At 35.6% G+C, this 16,068-nt stretch overlaps 1 protein-coding gene across 2 annotated transcripts in view; it reads right to left on the bottom strand.

Annotated features, from left to right (window-relative positions):
• The window catches only part of Fign (fidgetin, microtubule severing factor), a 119,346-nt gene that overhangs the window by 45,457 nt on the left and 57,821 nt on the right, over positions 1-16,068 (bottom strand). The window lies entirely within an intron of this gene.

Genomic DNA, 16,068 nt, shown 5'->3' with positions numbered 1-16,068 from the left:
CACATTCTCTTAATTCCCACCAATTTTTAGCCATTCTACAGAACTCTATTGTCAGACACCTCTTCACTCCCAATACCTGTAATTAGAAGGAATAATACAGTAGGTTCTCTAATGGCAAATTGAACACACACACACACACAATCATAAAAGCCAATGGAAAAATTTGGCATAAGATGTATAGAATGTGTTGGAAGAAGAATATCCTTATATACTGTTGGATTTGTCAAGGATCACAATGCCAAACAGAAGTGTGTGTGTGTGTGTGTGCGCGCGCACATGCGCCTGTATGTATTTGAGTAGGTTCTTCCAATGTTGCCTGCATGTAGCTGAAAATTCAAGGGGAATTCTGCTATAGTTATATAAGTTGAAAAGGAGGAGTCATATAATTAATAGAAGCCTATTTGTACCCAGAAGAGTTCTTTCACTTAGCCAGACTATGGTGGTAAGATGGAAGCACAGTCTTATTGAGGATGTTAGTAGGTCATGGTATTGAATATAAGGAGGATTATTCATATTTCAATAAAAAGATTTCACGAATGTGTAATAAATTATATAGTACAGAATGTACTCAATTTGATGTTCTGAAAATTTTAGCTATATGTGGTCCTTTTTATTTGGAAGCTTAAGACTGAAATGCAAACTGTAGCTAGAGCTTACTTTCCCAAGTTTAATATAAAGGTACACAATGGGAGTAAGGTAACAATACTGTATGCCTATTCTAGTGGCTCCTGAAGAGGCAAGGAACTGTCGGAACTGATTAAAGGAAAGAGGGAAGAAAGGACTCAAAATCATTGACATCAGGAATAATTCTTCAAAAACTAAAAATCTCAGTATTCTCTCTCTTAAGGAATAAGCTGTCCTCTGGAGAACAGACATTACTGGGGTAGTCTTAAGTAGGAATTGCTAGTGACAAGTGTGTTACTCCTTAGAAGGTAGAGGAATTACTTTGTCATCTCAGAGAACCATTTGTGGAGTGTTCACCACTGACAGGGGGATCCAGTGCTAGGACCCAGTCTGTGGTGATACAAGGGATCTGGCCTCCAGGGCATATGGATATACTGAAGTTATTAACAGATCTTCTGAGAAAACTCCTCCCCACTTTTTCTCTCACTTGTTCTCAGATATCATCCATGTGGAGAGAGTGGAACAACTCCTGATAGGAACACCAATTCTTTTCCATATAAATTACATTATGCTGCATGTTCTTAAACATTCATCCAATAACAGGATTTCACTGCTAGGAAGGCATCAAAACAGCTACAGCTCTTATAATAGCAAAGAAATCCTTCCTGGTATCCATCCCTGTAAGTTCACAAATGTCTTCTCTTCCAACTGAATACTCAGAAAATTCTATATAATCATATAAAACATTATAGAAAAGGAATGAAGAATAAGCTCACAAATTTCTTCTCTTTCAACTAAATACTCAGAAAATTCTATATAATCATGTAAAATATTATAGAAAAGGAATGAAGAATAAGTTCAGAAAGTCTGCTCAAAAACACAAGTTAACAGTTTGAAAATAAACTGGGAAAAAAAGATGCTGAAAATCAGAAAGAGCAAAACAAGCAGAGATGTTTTGGGAAGAATCTATGGGAGGCGTTTGAAATGTACACTGTTCTACTCTCACAGCTATCATTTGTTCAATAATCTGAGGTGAATTAATATATGAATCTCAATTGCAGACCTAAATTATGAGGTACACCATGAAAATAGATTTAGGGTAGAGATAAGGAGCTGGGGAGGGAGGAGAGGGTAAGAGAAGGTATTGGGGATGAATTTTGGTTAAATAAAGTTATATGCATGTATGATTATACCACAAGGAGACTGCTATTCTACATAACTAATATGTATTAATAAAAAAGAGACACAAAAAGCATCCTTTAAATACAATAGCAACTATATATTTCCACGTGCAGAATCAAGCTGTTGAACCAGATACTCCTATGAATCATATGATATGATCAAGAAATTCTGGACAGAGAGTCCTTGAGTCTAAGAATGCACACAGCTATTGAATAAAACCTGAAGCCAGATCTAGTGAAAACCCATTTCTTGAGTTACCACCAGAGCAGTATTTCAAGTGGCCTAAAAATGTTCTGATGGATGTTTTGAAGAGATGGATGTAAAATGACTTCAATTAGATTATTATTTGTTGAGCAGCACAAATCAGATGAAACTCTCTGCCTTCCCCTAAATTTGCAAAGGTTGTCATTGAAACAACTATTATGTCTAACAACCATGGAAAGTACTCAAAGTCAAATTTCATTCATGTTATCAAAACATTCAGATGAAAAATTGGCTTTAAAACTCATAAATGCAATTGTGATATACTAATGAGCAAGAAAATTACCACTAAAGGGTATCAAATATTTAATACATATTTTTTAAAAAGAATTAAAAGAAAATACATGTTTTTAAACTTTTTTTTTAAAGGATTAAAGAAAAAGTGACCTGTCATAGGCCTCTCTCAAGGCCATTGGGTAGTATAAATGTTTCTATAGTGCTGCATTGTTCCAAATGTTCCTAACAGTATTCCATGCAGCATGAATAATGTCATCTAGGCACAGGAGAACTGAGGCACCTTGTGAAAGTGGTTTCACACTCTCATGGATAACTGATCTAATAGGTGAAAAAATGTGCTAAACTATCACAGCATACATTTCAGTGGGAAAAATCACTAGAGCAAAGATGTATTTATGGAAATGCTGACAACATATCAATTAATAATACCAATAAGATACAAAGGAAGAACACTGTAACTTTTACAGGTTGAGAAAGAGCCAAATCAATCTAACACCATATTTTGTGCAGCCTTCCATATTACAACACAACAAATAATTTCACTCTAGTGAACTAGTCAAACCTGAGATTTTTTGATAAAAGCCCAAGAGTGAAAAGAGCAATAAGAAAACCTGTTTTTATGCTGTGGCAAGCCAGGAAAGTGGAGCAGAAATAGAAGTGTATGTTTGTGTGTATAAGGGCTCTTCAATTTCAGAAAAAAACTAAATGGTAAAGTGGTTGTCTCTGAGGTGGGAAGGATACTGTTATGGTTTGAATGTGAGGTGTACCCCAAAAGTGGGACAATGCAAGAGGGTTCTGAGGGAAAATGATTGGATTGTGAACACCTGAAGCCAATCAGTGGGTTAATCACCTGATGGGACTTATTGAGTGGTAATTGAAGGTGGGGGGTGTAGCTGGAGAAGGTGGGGCATGGAGGGCATGATTTGGGGTATATATTGGTATCTGAGCCGAGTCTCTCATTCTCTGCTTCTTGATCATCATGTGACCTGTTTCCTTCCACCATGATGTTCTGCCTCACCTGGAACCCCAAGGATTGGAGTCTGCTGTCTATGGATTGAGATCTCTAAAACTGTGAGCCCCCAAATAAACTTTTCCTCCTCTACAGTTGTTCTGGTTGGGTCCTTTTAGTCACAGCAACAAAAAAAGCTGACGAAAACACAAATAGAATTATTTTCATTGCATACTCCTTAATTGTGTTGTAATGATTTCCTCTTCCCCTTCTTCTTGGTGTGTGTGTATATATATATATAAACTACTTTATTTTTTTTCAAATGGCTAGAGAAGAGATGAAGAGTATGTACATTGTTGGTAAATAAGTCAGCAAGTTTTTGAAATTAAAGTATTAGTTGATGGGGAGAAAGGGAAGAGAGAGAGAAATATTTCCCTGTGGGCAAAGTGACTTTTGAGTTGTAACCAAGCTTCTTCCATGAGGAACTCTGACTTGGTGAGCCCAGTACTGTTATCCATTAGTTTCCTGTCCTTGGGTAATGAGTATCTAGCTTCTCATCTATAAAATAGGTATAACTGTACACAAGTGTGTGTGCAGTTGTGTCTGATAGGGACAAGCTGGGTATAATCAGGACTGATTACATAAAGGAGGGCTGTGGGTCTTTAAAGGTAAAGGACTCTATCCCCAGTGTGTTGTGTTAAGTGAGCTTTGACTTGGGTATGATTTAAAGATGGAATTCCTCCTCTTTAAAAAGTAAACAAGATCAGTGAGAATTGAAGATCTTTTTTCAATTTCCTTCCTCTAAAATTTCTCTTTCAGTTGGATGTCAAACTGCTTCATCCAGGACACATTTCTCCAGTAATACAGATGCTCAATACTTTTGTACATTTCCAGAGGCCTACATTTCTGGAATGTTACCAGAAATGTTTACTGTTTATTAAATTCCAGAATGTACATTTTATAATTCACTTAATAATGTAGACACAAAACTTCGGCCGGCCAGTCATCAGCATCCCCCACCCCACACTCTAAATGATTAACCATAGGTGCTCTCTGAAAACAATCTAAACTTCTACAGATTTTATTTATATGGCCAGTCTGTAGGAAACATTCTTCTCCTGTTTTTCTATGTCCAAACCAGCTCTAAATCTATGTGTAAGTCAAACAGATTCAACTTGGATTCATAAAATAGTTCTGTCCAGGCAAAAATCTACCAAACCTGTCTTCAATCTTTAGGAAAGTTTAAATACTAACCCAGGATTAAAATTTAAGCTGTGTGAGTCAACACTACAACCACAAAGATGCAACAGGCAACACACTTCTTTTTGACTGAGTTTGCTACTTTGTAGTTAGTTCTGCAATCTAACTATGTGAACACTAAGACGGCATCACACCAGCATGATGTCCAGTTGATATTTTCTTAAAGGTAACCTGGAAGTAAATGAAAAACAACTGCTCAAACAAGTGCCCCTTGTGTGGGAACTATTCCCCCAGTGAGCTAGCAAAACGAACTGTAGTTTTATATCGTAATCCCAGAAGATAATTGATTATTTGCCAAGTCTGTTGGTGAGTTGCCACTTATTATTATTTTCTTTTTACCCACTCCAGGGATACACTTTCAATTTCACAGTCTTTTGCACATTTGTGGACAGTGGCGTTTAATTTCTTAAAGGAAAGTGCACACTTTCTTTCTATTGTAGTTAGATCAGTGGCTCTCCAAAGGGCAGGCAGGGAACTGTACATCCAGAAGCAAGTGCCCGTTCTCACATTTGCATGTTCACTCCATCCAGACTGTTGTGGCTTAAGAGCTGGGAAGGGAATTAAGAGCCTTTCTTCAAGTAAGAAAAGAAACCTTTGTGTCTTACAATCTTAGATGTTCTGAGGACTGGTAAACATTCTTGAAGACACCACTCTTTAATTGTTTATGGATTACTTCTCTTTATTTTTCTGTTAAAATAAGAGTTTCTAGCAGAATTAAGGGAAATTTTGTCAGGAAACTGTTGTTTTCCTCCTACGGACTAACATTCGTGCAGGCAAGGCAGCAAATTAACCAATATAAATGTTTCCTTCAAAACACAGAAATCTTTTATCTATTTAGGAACAGATCACACAATATAACATGCTGAACTATTTCTATTAAGCCCAAAGATGACAAAAAAATTGAAAAGAATAAATCCATTATAAAGAATTCATATCTGCTGCTTTGTGAGCAATCCATAATACACCGTATTGTGCAAACTATAGGAGATGATGACCCAACAATACAGAATGTAGAGAGGGCTTTTGACAACAGAAAAGCATAAGAGAGAGTATCATTTAATGGAGAGAGGGAAAAAAAAAACGATCCTGGATTCTTTTTCCTCCTTTATTTGTTGTATCACTTTGTAAAACCTCTCTATGCCTTGTTCTCTTCATCAGAAAAATGAGACCTATGGTTTTATTTTTATAAAGTGCTTTAGGATTTAAGGAGAACCCAGAATGCATTATATGATGAAAGCCACCATGGTGGTGCACATCACGTGACTATAGTCCAAAAGGATCTAGGAACGAAAAGCAAAACATGAATCAGCAATGAACACTCATTTTGTTTGTTTAAAACCCCAGGATGTGCAAATATATGTCAGAACTGAAGTTGACCCTCTTCCTTTACAATCACACATTACTCTGTCTGGTTCTGGTTTTGAAACCTGAGTTTAATAGAAAGAATATGAATGCAGGAAGGAGTAAGGGGCAGGATGTCTCCCAAGCAAACCCCAAGTAACTAGACTGTCACCAACTGCTGTACTAACTCACACTAAATTCCCTATAGAACCAGAAGAGGAGCACTGTTCTTTTCTCTTTCCCCTCATTCAAGCCTACCCCCATTTCCAAAAGAGTTCTGCATGGAGGGGACAAATCAACAGAGGAGCTATCTTCTTCAATTGCCCAGAAACACAAGACAGACAGAACTGGAAACAATGTGGGCTATTATTTTAGGAGGTTAGTCAACACTGTGTGTTAGAAGCTGGGAATTACACGTTCCAATATTTATTCCAACATTAATTTACTGCATCATCTTCAACACACCAAATTCTCTGGACCTCTGTTTCTTCAACTGACACTGAGGATGAAGGAGGTGGGGAATTGGTCTAAATGATCTCTTTCCAAGACTCAGAATTCTATTATTCTTTGAGTACATATATAATGACCTGTGACCTAGAATACAAGATCCATTAGGAAAGGTTAAAAGTATCAAGGTAACTTTCTCTGGAAATAAAGAAGGCACTCTGGTATCAGTATGATAGAAATGATAGAAATGAGGACACTGGATCTCAGAGCAGTGCCACAATTGCAGTCAGTCAATGGAAAATCAGGACTAGACTTTGGAATTTGAGCATAAATTCTGGCATACTTTATACTTCAGTGGATTCCTATAAGTTTTTAACTGAAGAAGTCTAAAATTACATTCATTTTTTAAAAACAACAAAAAGCCTGAGTCTCACACAGTGGATAGACAGACAGACAGATAGATAAGTGATAGATATATTCACTCAGTACATACAGAATTTGTAAATGAACCTATTTGTCTGCATCTTCTAGTTTTGGTTAGTGTCACCCCAGAGGCCTGGTATCCAGAAACAGAAACCCAGCATCAACTTTTCCCAACCATCCTACCCTGAACCACTTTGTATGGTAGAACTGATTTCACCTCCTACCCATTTCCCAGGTCTCTCTACTGTTTCCTTCCCAGCACGTTTGCATCATTCAGACCTTCATCCATGACTTTACTTATTCCTTCCAAACTGCTCTTCCTGCCTTTAAATCCCTTCTTTATTCTATTCTAAACATTTTTCCCTTAAAATACAAATATATCTTCCACCTGCTTCAAATCTGTCAACATGTATCAGTTTACCCATAGAAAAAAGTCTAAATTTCCTAGCTGGGGAAAACCAGCCCCATTTCTACCTATTCCCTGTCTTTCCAGATGGATGCTCCCATGTTCTACTCACAGTCTATGCTCCTGCACCAGAATTCCCTGGGTACTGCATTCCACTGTGCCTTCTCATATGCCAGTGCCTCAGCCTGGAAATCCCTATTCCTTTCCCAATGTTTACTTGAAAAATTTCACCCATCCTTTAAAACCCAAGTAAATCACACCTCCAACTCCACATTCCCCTTAAAGCTCTTCAGAATCTACTCTATGTAGATTCTGTACTTTGGATGGACTTCTATTATTGCATTTGTCAACGTGCTGTTATTGTTTATTTGCATGCCTCCCTTACTAGACTATGAAACCCTGAGGGTGGGAACAGAATCTTAATCATCTCTGCATCCCTAGCATTGATCCTGGAAGAAGCAGGTCCTCCACATCTATTTACGAGTGCGAGTGAATGAGCAACAAACAAGCAAACCACCACTTCCTCAATATCCACTATTCATTCAGTATCTCCCAGAGTTCAAGGAAAGAGATGAAAACAAAAAGGAAAAATACCTCTAAAAGGAACCAACAAGAAAAATATCTGATAAGGATAATAGCTATTCAGAGAATCAGCCTGGAATGAGACAATAGAGAATGACTCGGTGTCTACAATAGTTCAAATGATCAGGGGGTTTCATCTGAACCAGGAATATGGAGGACTTTCCCACATAACTTGCCAGAGAACCGTTACAGCTCTGAAGAATGAGCACAGCTCACACAGGAGAAAGTACAATCAAAGACAGCTCCATAGATGGTAGTGGAGACAAAAACTTGAGGGGACAAAAATCAAGTTCCCCATTTGGCCCCTTTGAATTGTAGAGGCCTACTGGTCAGTTAGAAGATGGTCAAGTTGGCAACTAGAGATGCGTCTGTTGGCTGAGATGGCATTATAATGATACAGAAAGACTTGAAGGCCATGGGCACCCAAATGACATTTCCATGAAGCTGGATGAAAGCACCCAGGGAAAGCATGTAGATTAGTAAAGAAGGATAAAACTCTGGGAGACACTAACACACAGAGTTCAAATAGAAGAAGACTCAGTAGAGGACTGTCCTACTAGGCTGGATGGCCACTCCGAAAGCTGAGATAAGAAAGTCTGAATTGAATTGATTCCCAGCTCTGCATAAGAAATCAGGAAAAGAAGTTACACAGTAACAAAAATATGCTCTTCTATATCTCTGGCTAAAGCAGAGAAAACTTAGAAGAGATTTAGGACATATTTTAGGAAGAAGACCTTAGCAACACAGATAACATAACAAGAATAGAGCCTATTATTAATACTTAAAAGATCAGGAAAGACACTCACCCTATTTGTTCTTTTGCTGGTTTGTTTTGAGGGCTGGGATGGAACCCAGGTCCTCACATGTATTAAGCACACACGTGACCAGGCTCTACACCCAGAGACCCACTCATCCTGTTTTGAGTATCAGTTAATCACTACTTTTATTAATATTTTTCTACATTGAAAAAAGTGGCTTGTCAAAAAACACTCAAAATATAGGGGGCCATTTCTTATAAATCTATAAACCTTATAACAATTAAACATTCATTTCAGCTTTTAAAAACCAAGATATATAATAAATATTTTAATCCTTATAAGGATAAAGAAGGATACCTATATTCTTACATACAAATAAGAAATATATACATTTGACTTCATACTTATTATTATCTGAATGAAGGTCTAATTATTGTAATATATTTAAGGATTAGAAAGAAAATCCACTTTAAAATCTGTAGATTGAAGGTAAAATGAAATGGCATGTTCCATAATCAAACTGTCAGTCATAGCAATGCTGAATACAACTGTTTCCTTTTACAAATTCTGTATCACGAATTGTTATTGTGGCTTTCTTCCAAAGAGATGACAAAGACTTTGCAAGTCTTAATCTGCTGAATAAACTTCCAAACTAAACTAATATACATCAAGATGTTTTCCTCTGTCTTCCCTTGTGATGAAAATGGCTTTAGTCTATTCTAATTGCTGAATCTTTCTGTGATGAAAAATGGCTACCCTTCTAATATGGACATTTATGTTTTAATTGAAGTAAGTGTAAATGTCCACTCATAACCTACTTCTGCGTGTAGAAGTACTGACACTCATTTTTACAGGAAGGAGAAGATGTTTAAATATTTTCTACTCCAATGGAATGTCTAAATAAAAACCTGGAATGACTATCACAAGATTTATGTTCTTGTATTGTGCAGAAAAAGATGTGCAGAAAGGTAATTCTGATGGACAGCAAAGCTCAGCCTTAGCAAAGCTGGAGTGATCTGCTTGGGTGCACCACAATAATTTTATAATGATATTAAAATAAATGTGATCCTTTTTAAATTTTAGCTGCCACAAGGCATTATGTCAAATATTAAAGTGAGGCAGTGTTAATACTGCAGCACATGATATGACTGGCAACTTTGGGTTGGAATAATAGAGTAAGCCGGGTTTTCAAAATAGCTCTTAATTATTTAGAAGAAAAACAAAATAACAAACAAGACCCCCACAACAAATCATCAAGTGCTTAAGTAGTGCAAAATAAAACTTTCCATGTGGAGTTTCTGATAAGTATACAGTGTAATGGTATCATTCAGTAAGTAATATGTAGTGCTACACAAATATAGGATTGAGTCCAGGCCTGTTCATTTTATTTAAATTGCCTCATGTTCAAATTTTAATTGTTTTACATTTCATTTTTCTAATTTTTACTTAACATATTGATAAACTTTTAAAAGCCTAGCTTTCTATTTATTCTCAATGTATACTTATTTTCTATGAAGGAAGTATTTTCAGCCACATAATACCTTCCTCAAAAGACATTATTATATGATCTCAAGTGCTGCTTCTCGTGTGTGCACAATACAGTAAAACAATTCAGCCAAGAGACACTTTAGCCATTGTGACAAGGCAGTCATCTGTAGCTCTGTCTATTTTTGGAGAGTCCTTTTTAAAGAATGCAATAGGTTTATTTTAGGAACATGATCAGTTCATCAATAATACTAAACCAACCATAACATCAAAATCAGCCTGGAATAGGAGCTACCATATAATATGATGATTCACATTATCCATCCAGCTGGCATGACTTGGCAAACAATATTTTACTAGATATCTGTACCAGCTTGTGATTGTCTAGGATGCAACACACCGGCTCTCTGTGAACAGTGCTGAAGGTGTGGTGTATAAACTCTGCTTGCTGTCATCATCCATTTTTCTACACCCTGGCAACTGGCAGATATCCTGTGTGTAACAGTTGGGATGGGGAGGGTTATATGAATAGGAGACAGCAGGAAAAAGAAAGCATAGATAAAATGGAATCAACCTCCATGGTATGCTAACTATATAAGGAAATGAGGAGATTATTTATATTGAAGCTTCCAATAGGACACAGGATATTATTATCAGATGTGCTACATGCTATAGGCAGCCATAAGCAAACCTTACAGGAGAGGTACTTATGACTGAAAATAATCCCAAACAACATTTAGTGTAGGAGATACACTAAATGCTTATTACTCTGAACTCAGAGTTTTATATTGTTATACCCATGACAAACTTCCCTATGGTTTTAAAAAAAAAAGATATATTTACAGCGTTTACATAGCTACTTTTCACTTGTCTGTGAAAAGTAACATTAGTAACTGAAAGGTAACTGTCAATATTGGCCATGTAGTTTCAAATACTGAGTAGCAATAACTGTTTTTAGAATACAAAATCAAAATTCCATTTACCTAATTTTTCTAGTAGGTTTGGGCAATTGTAAAGATTTTCCCCTATGTTTTGAGTAGCCTTAAATGTATTAAATACTATGTAACATCAAGGAATTAGTCACTGCTTCTGATTCCCATTTAAAAGCACCAGTTGATATCAATTCACCAAATAGGTAAGTGTTAACATGACAAGATTATGAAACATGCATATAATAATTCTGAAGTTTTCACCATTACTTCTCTCAGATAAATTTAGTATAATTTCTTTGTAACTCTGTGAGTCACCGGCCAACTCATTACAATAATATAATCAATATATTATTGAGACAGAAATATCCTGGCAATATGGCAAGACTCTAGAAATGCCAGTTTCTAAATTAGTGTCAAAGTCTTACACATGTGTCATAAATAGCTAACAAAGGGATGCCAAATCATCCCTGTTGCTGAGATAATGTTTCTACTTTGAAGTTCTTCAAGATCTATTGTGTTCATTCCCAGGTCAGAGCCATCTCCCTCTCTTCGTTTTTTCTCATTCTTCAAAAATAATGTAGAATTAGAAAATAATTTTACAATGAGATAACTTATTTCAATGTTCTAATGTAGCAAGTTAAAAAAATTCTACAAGGCTTCTTTTGTTAGAAGAATACTTGATTTGCTTACTGAGATTTATTATGAAAAATTTGCATATCTTTCAGTTTGATAACCTTCAGAAAAACATGATACTAAGAATAAGACTGGGGCACAGGTGTCTAGAATGATGTGCTCCCATTAAGAATCTCCTATTCCTAACATGAAAACATTACATAGTACCACACTAATATATCCAATATTTACGTATCAGTTAAGAAATCCAATTTTAAAAATTTGAGAAAAAGAACATGTGAGAAAGGCTTTAATGCCTGAATCCCACATTCAACTCTACATTGCATGCCTCCTCCAATTAGACTGTAAGCTCCTAAAGGAATTTAGTACAGTGCCCCCATACAATAAGAGAAACATAAATATTTAAAGATTAAAAAGGAGGCATACATATATGATCTAATGGAAATTCAAGGAAAAATTCTCTGCAAAAAACCATGAACCATAGTCAATGTTTAGTTTCCATGTTGCTTTCAGTCAGTACAAGAAAACAAGAACCTTAATGGCAAAACTCAGCAATGACCATGTTTAGAATTTTAAACGCTTCCTTTGATCACAGAGTCAAATAATTATACATGTTTTTTTCTTGGGTATAGAGTCTTGAGTTTAGTACTTTCTGTGCACTAACTACATATTTGGGAAACTGCAATTTTTTATAAGTTGATTTACTCTTTCTCACTTTGCTAATGTCTCTGAATATGAGATTATTTTATTTTAATTTCTTTGAATTGCCATTTTTGTATCTTTGCTAAGCAGAAAGAGATATACAAAGTCCAACAGAACACCACAAATTACATTTTGTGTTATTAATGTGTTTTTAATGCCAATATAAATCTGGTTAGAATTTCTGATCAGAAAATATAAATATGTGTGTGGGGACAGGAATTAAGCAGCTTATGATAGAGAAAGATTATTCAAGATAAAAGGAAAAGATGCGGGTGGGCAGCTTTAGAAGTAACTTTCCCTAAATATGGAGTCACAGAACTGGATCTGTAAAGTGTAAACAAACATCCGCCTTGGAAAGTGAGATTCACTTAAGGATTTCTTCAAATGGAAACGAAGTTGTTGTGAGACACTGGGTCCCTGAGGGAAAAAAGCTATAGAAACAGACTTCATTTCTACAGTTTCCTGTGGTAAGTTGAATCTGACAGCTGATTGTCTTCTGGACAAGGGAAAATTTTAAGCCATGAATACAAACATAGTCCATTTTTTTTTTTTCCTGTCTTCATTTTTATCCTAGATTGTGACTTTCTCCAAGATTTCCATGCATGAGCTCAAGTTCAGTGAACTGCCAAGGTTACTGAGCACTTCCCAAGAAGAAAAGACACAGAAATATTACTCTGCTGATTACACGTACTAGTTTCATTAAAACCTTCATTCAGTTGCCTAGGATTTACACAAGATCTAGTAGAAGCAAAGCCAAACTGTGCCACAACCTACTCTCCAAATGGCAAGTGAAGCTACATGGTCTTTGGGGTAGAGATAGTGTCCGTTCTGTTCTTCATTATATTTTCATGTCCCTGCATAATGTAATGTAATGGCAACCAGCACAGTAGTTAAGAGCTCAAAGTTTGAATCCAAATACTCCTAGTTTGGAGCCCAAGTTTGTAGTTTCAGCAGTTTTCCAAGAATTAATCATGAAAATTTGTTTGACAATTCTGAATTTCACTTTCCTCACCTGTTAAATATCTATCTTATAAAATGATGAATAAGTAAATGTAATAATACATTGAATGTGATCAACATTGTCCACTAAACTGTAAACATTTAATATACTAATAGAGTATGAATAAAATTCTCTGTATCATTATCTTCTGACACATAGGAGGTACTTATATGTAGGGAATAACAAGGACAACTCTTGTCTTGAATTGTTTTCAGTCTTGAACTACCAATTATATTAACTGTCTTCAAGAATGCAGAATGAAATTAAAGTTGCCAATTCAACCTAAACTTTGATTAATATAAGCAATTGTTTAATTTTAAGAAACTTGAGATTGGGGGGCTATGCCAAATCTTTGAACAGTACTATAAGCTGAATAACCCTTAATTTTTAAAATATAAGTATGTCTTAAAATAGGAGTGAAGAAATCTATAGGAAATTAATTATTTGAAAATGATCATGCAGCTTTGTGAATTTTTTGAGACTTTGTTTCTTCTAAAGAGCTGCATATACTCTTTACAGCATTTCACACACACACACACACACACACACACACAAAGAGTTCAATGAATTCTCTTTTCACAAAAAAAGTGAGGCACTGGGTGCTGAAATGACTGAGTGGTATACAGTCAGCTCTTGGAAGAGAGATGGATAATTCGAGTCTTTGGTTAGAATCCACTAATCCTGGTGCATCTGTAGTAGCTTCTGAATATGATCCCTTAGGAATAACTATAATACATGTTCACCTTTAAGACTTTATCTAAATGTCTTAAGTTTAAATATTAAAGATTAAATAAGATGAAATTATATAAAGTCAAGCTAATGTATTTTTTTCATACTGCATTTGGGTTAACATATTCTTTTGCAGTTTCAAAAGACCTGGGCTAATATTAACAGAAATAAATATAACAGGACCTAAATAAATCCCAATTTTCTCTTCTCACTTCTCCCATGTCCTTGCTTCTAAGCACTGTGTTTGAATCAAGAGATCATGTTTGTGTTTATTCGGGTTTTGCAAGATCCGACATACAGAGTTCTCAGAGTAGGAAAAGTAACATTTTGGAATTTTTGATGTCACATACAGGAAGGAGTTATGGACCTAGCTACTTAATCATTTAGAAATTCTAACTACAGACAGGTTCTCAAAGTGTAGACCCTGGAAAGCAAGGGAAACTTTAGAAATACAAGTTCTAGAGCCCTACCCAAGACCTACTTTAACCAGAAATCCTGGGGCGGGGCTGAGGGGCCTAGAAACCCATATTTTAACAAGCCTTCTGTGAGATTCTGATGTTTGCAAACGTTTGAGAATCACTGACCCAGACTCTACCTCAGAGCTCATTGATCCAGTTATTTGCATATTAGCAGGTTCAATACCTATGTTTTTAGTCTTGCTTTTCTTGATCTACTTGACAAGATCTTGTGCTTGTATGTCTTATAATTTCTGCTCATCTCTGTCAGGCTCTTTTCTTAATTGTAAAGAAACACTCCACTTCAATGTGCAAGAACATAAAATGGACAGGAGACATTCATCTTTACATCACCTCCCTGCTGTTTCCTTGAATCTTGACGCCTAAATCCCTGGGTTCCACCTTCATTTCCAGAGGCTTGGAACTTTGATATATTTTAATATTTTAAAACATTCACCCAAGATTTCCTTTCACCACAATGTCTCAGGGACAGCAGGATTTGCTCCTGCAAAGCAGATATCTGGGAAAGCTGGGTGGGTAGAGGGGTTTGTTAGTAAATGAAAATGGTATTGCTAGGCATGGCCTATGTCATCACTTACAGTGACTTCAATATTTGTCATAAAATCCATTAGAAATGTAGTTGTCAATTTATTTACAATTATTCCAATACTGGTACAAATCTGGAAGATAAAAGGAGACTTAATTCTATATATGTTGATAAGTCAGAGGGAGAGAGGACATATGAATGCCTTATTATTTTGCTTGAAGTCACTATTTAAAGTTTCTTAAACTTGAGCAACCTATAAATCATTTTCATTGGAAAAATATTTAAAACTATCACAGGTTACAGACTTAAAGCCCAGATAAAGTTTTATTAGTCTTATTTATTCATATAAACTTCTTTTTCATTTTGTCATTAAAATGAAGATATATAATTTAAAATACTATGGATTCTAGGAATGTACATATAGACACAAGTTTCTGCCTCCCAGTCTCTGAAACAGCTTCATGCTAACCCATGCCATCCCTCAAGTATATTATTTTACTTTGTATCAACTACCAGGGAATTTGAAAATCATTTGTTTATATTTTAGAGCTGGAAAATACCAACTCCAAGATTAAACTTGCTTTAAAAAAAACAAATTCCCAGTTTTGTTTATATAGATGGCCAAACTCATTTGCTAGCTTGAAATATAATTGAAGTCACCCTTTAAAGAGACCTTAGGCTGAACTATCCAAAATAGGTACCACTATATCAGTTATATGATACGCAGAAATGGAAATTCATTAAGTTATAATGTAAGAAATAATTTATAATAAAATTGGCTGTAGAAGAAAATATTTATAAAGACAGTGTTTCATAGCATATACATAACCAAATAAGAATATATTTTAATGGAAGTGGAGAGAGATGGGTTTCAATTTCTTACAGAGTTACCCACTTTACTTATGTGCTAACCTTAGTTGAAAGCAACAATATCCTTATTGACTCTTGCAGCTACATTTTAGGCCAAAACAATCTGTCTCAAGAAGGATGTGAACCATCAAGTTTGTAGAATAGCTCTGCCACAGTCTTATCTATCTGAAGGAGGTTATGTTTATTCCCTGCATTGAATTAGAAATAAAAGATGCAAAATAGGAAATTCTCATGTTTCTAAGTTT

The sequence above is a fragment of the Callospermophilus lateralis genome, chromosome 9, assembly GCF_048772815.1.
Source record: "Callospermophilus lateralis isolate mCalLat2 chromosome 9, mCalLat2.hap1, whole genome shotgun sequence".
Lineage (NCBI taxonomy): Eukaryota > Metazoa > Chordata > Mammalia > Rodentia > Sciuridae > Callospermophilus > Callospermophilus lateralis.
This window is presented reverse-complemented; position numbering and strand designations above follow the sequence as displayed.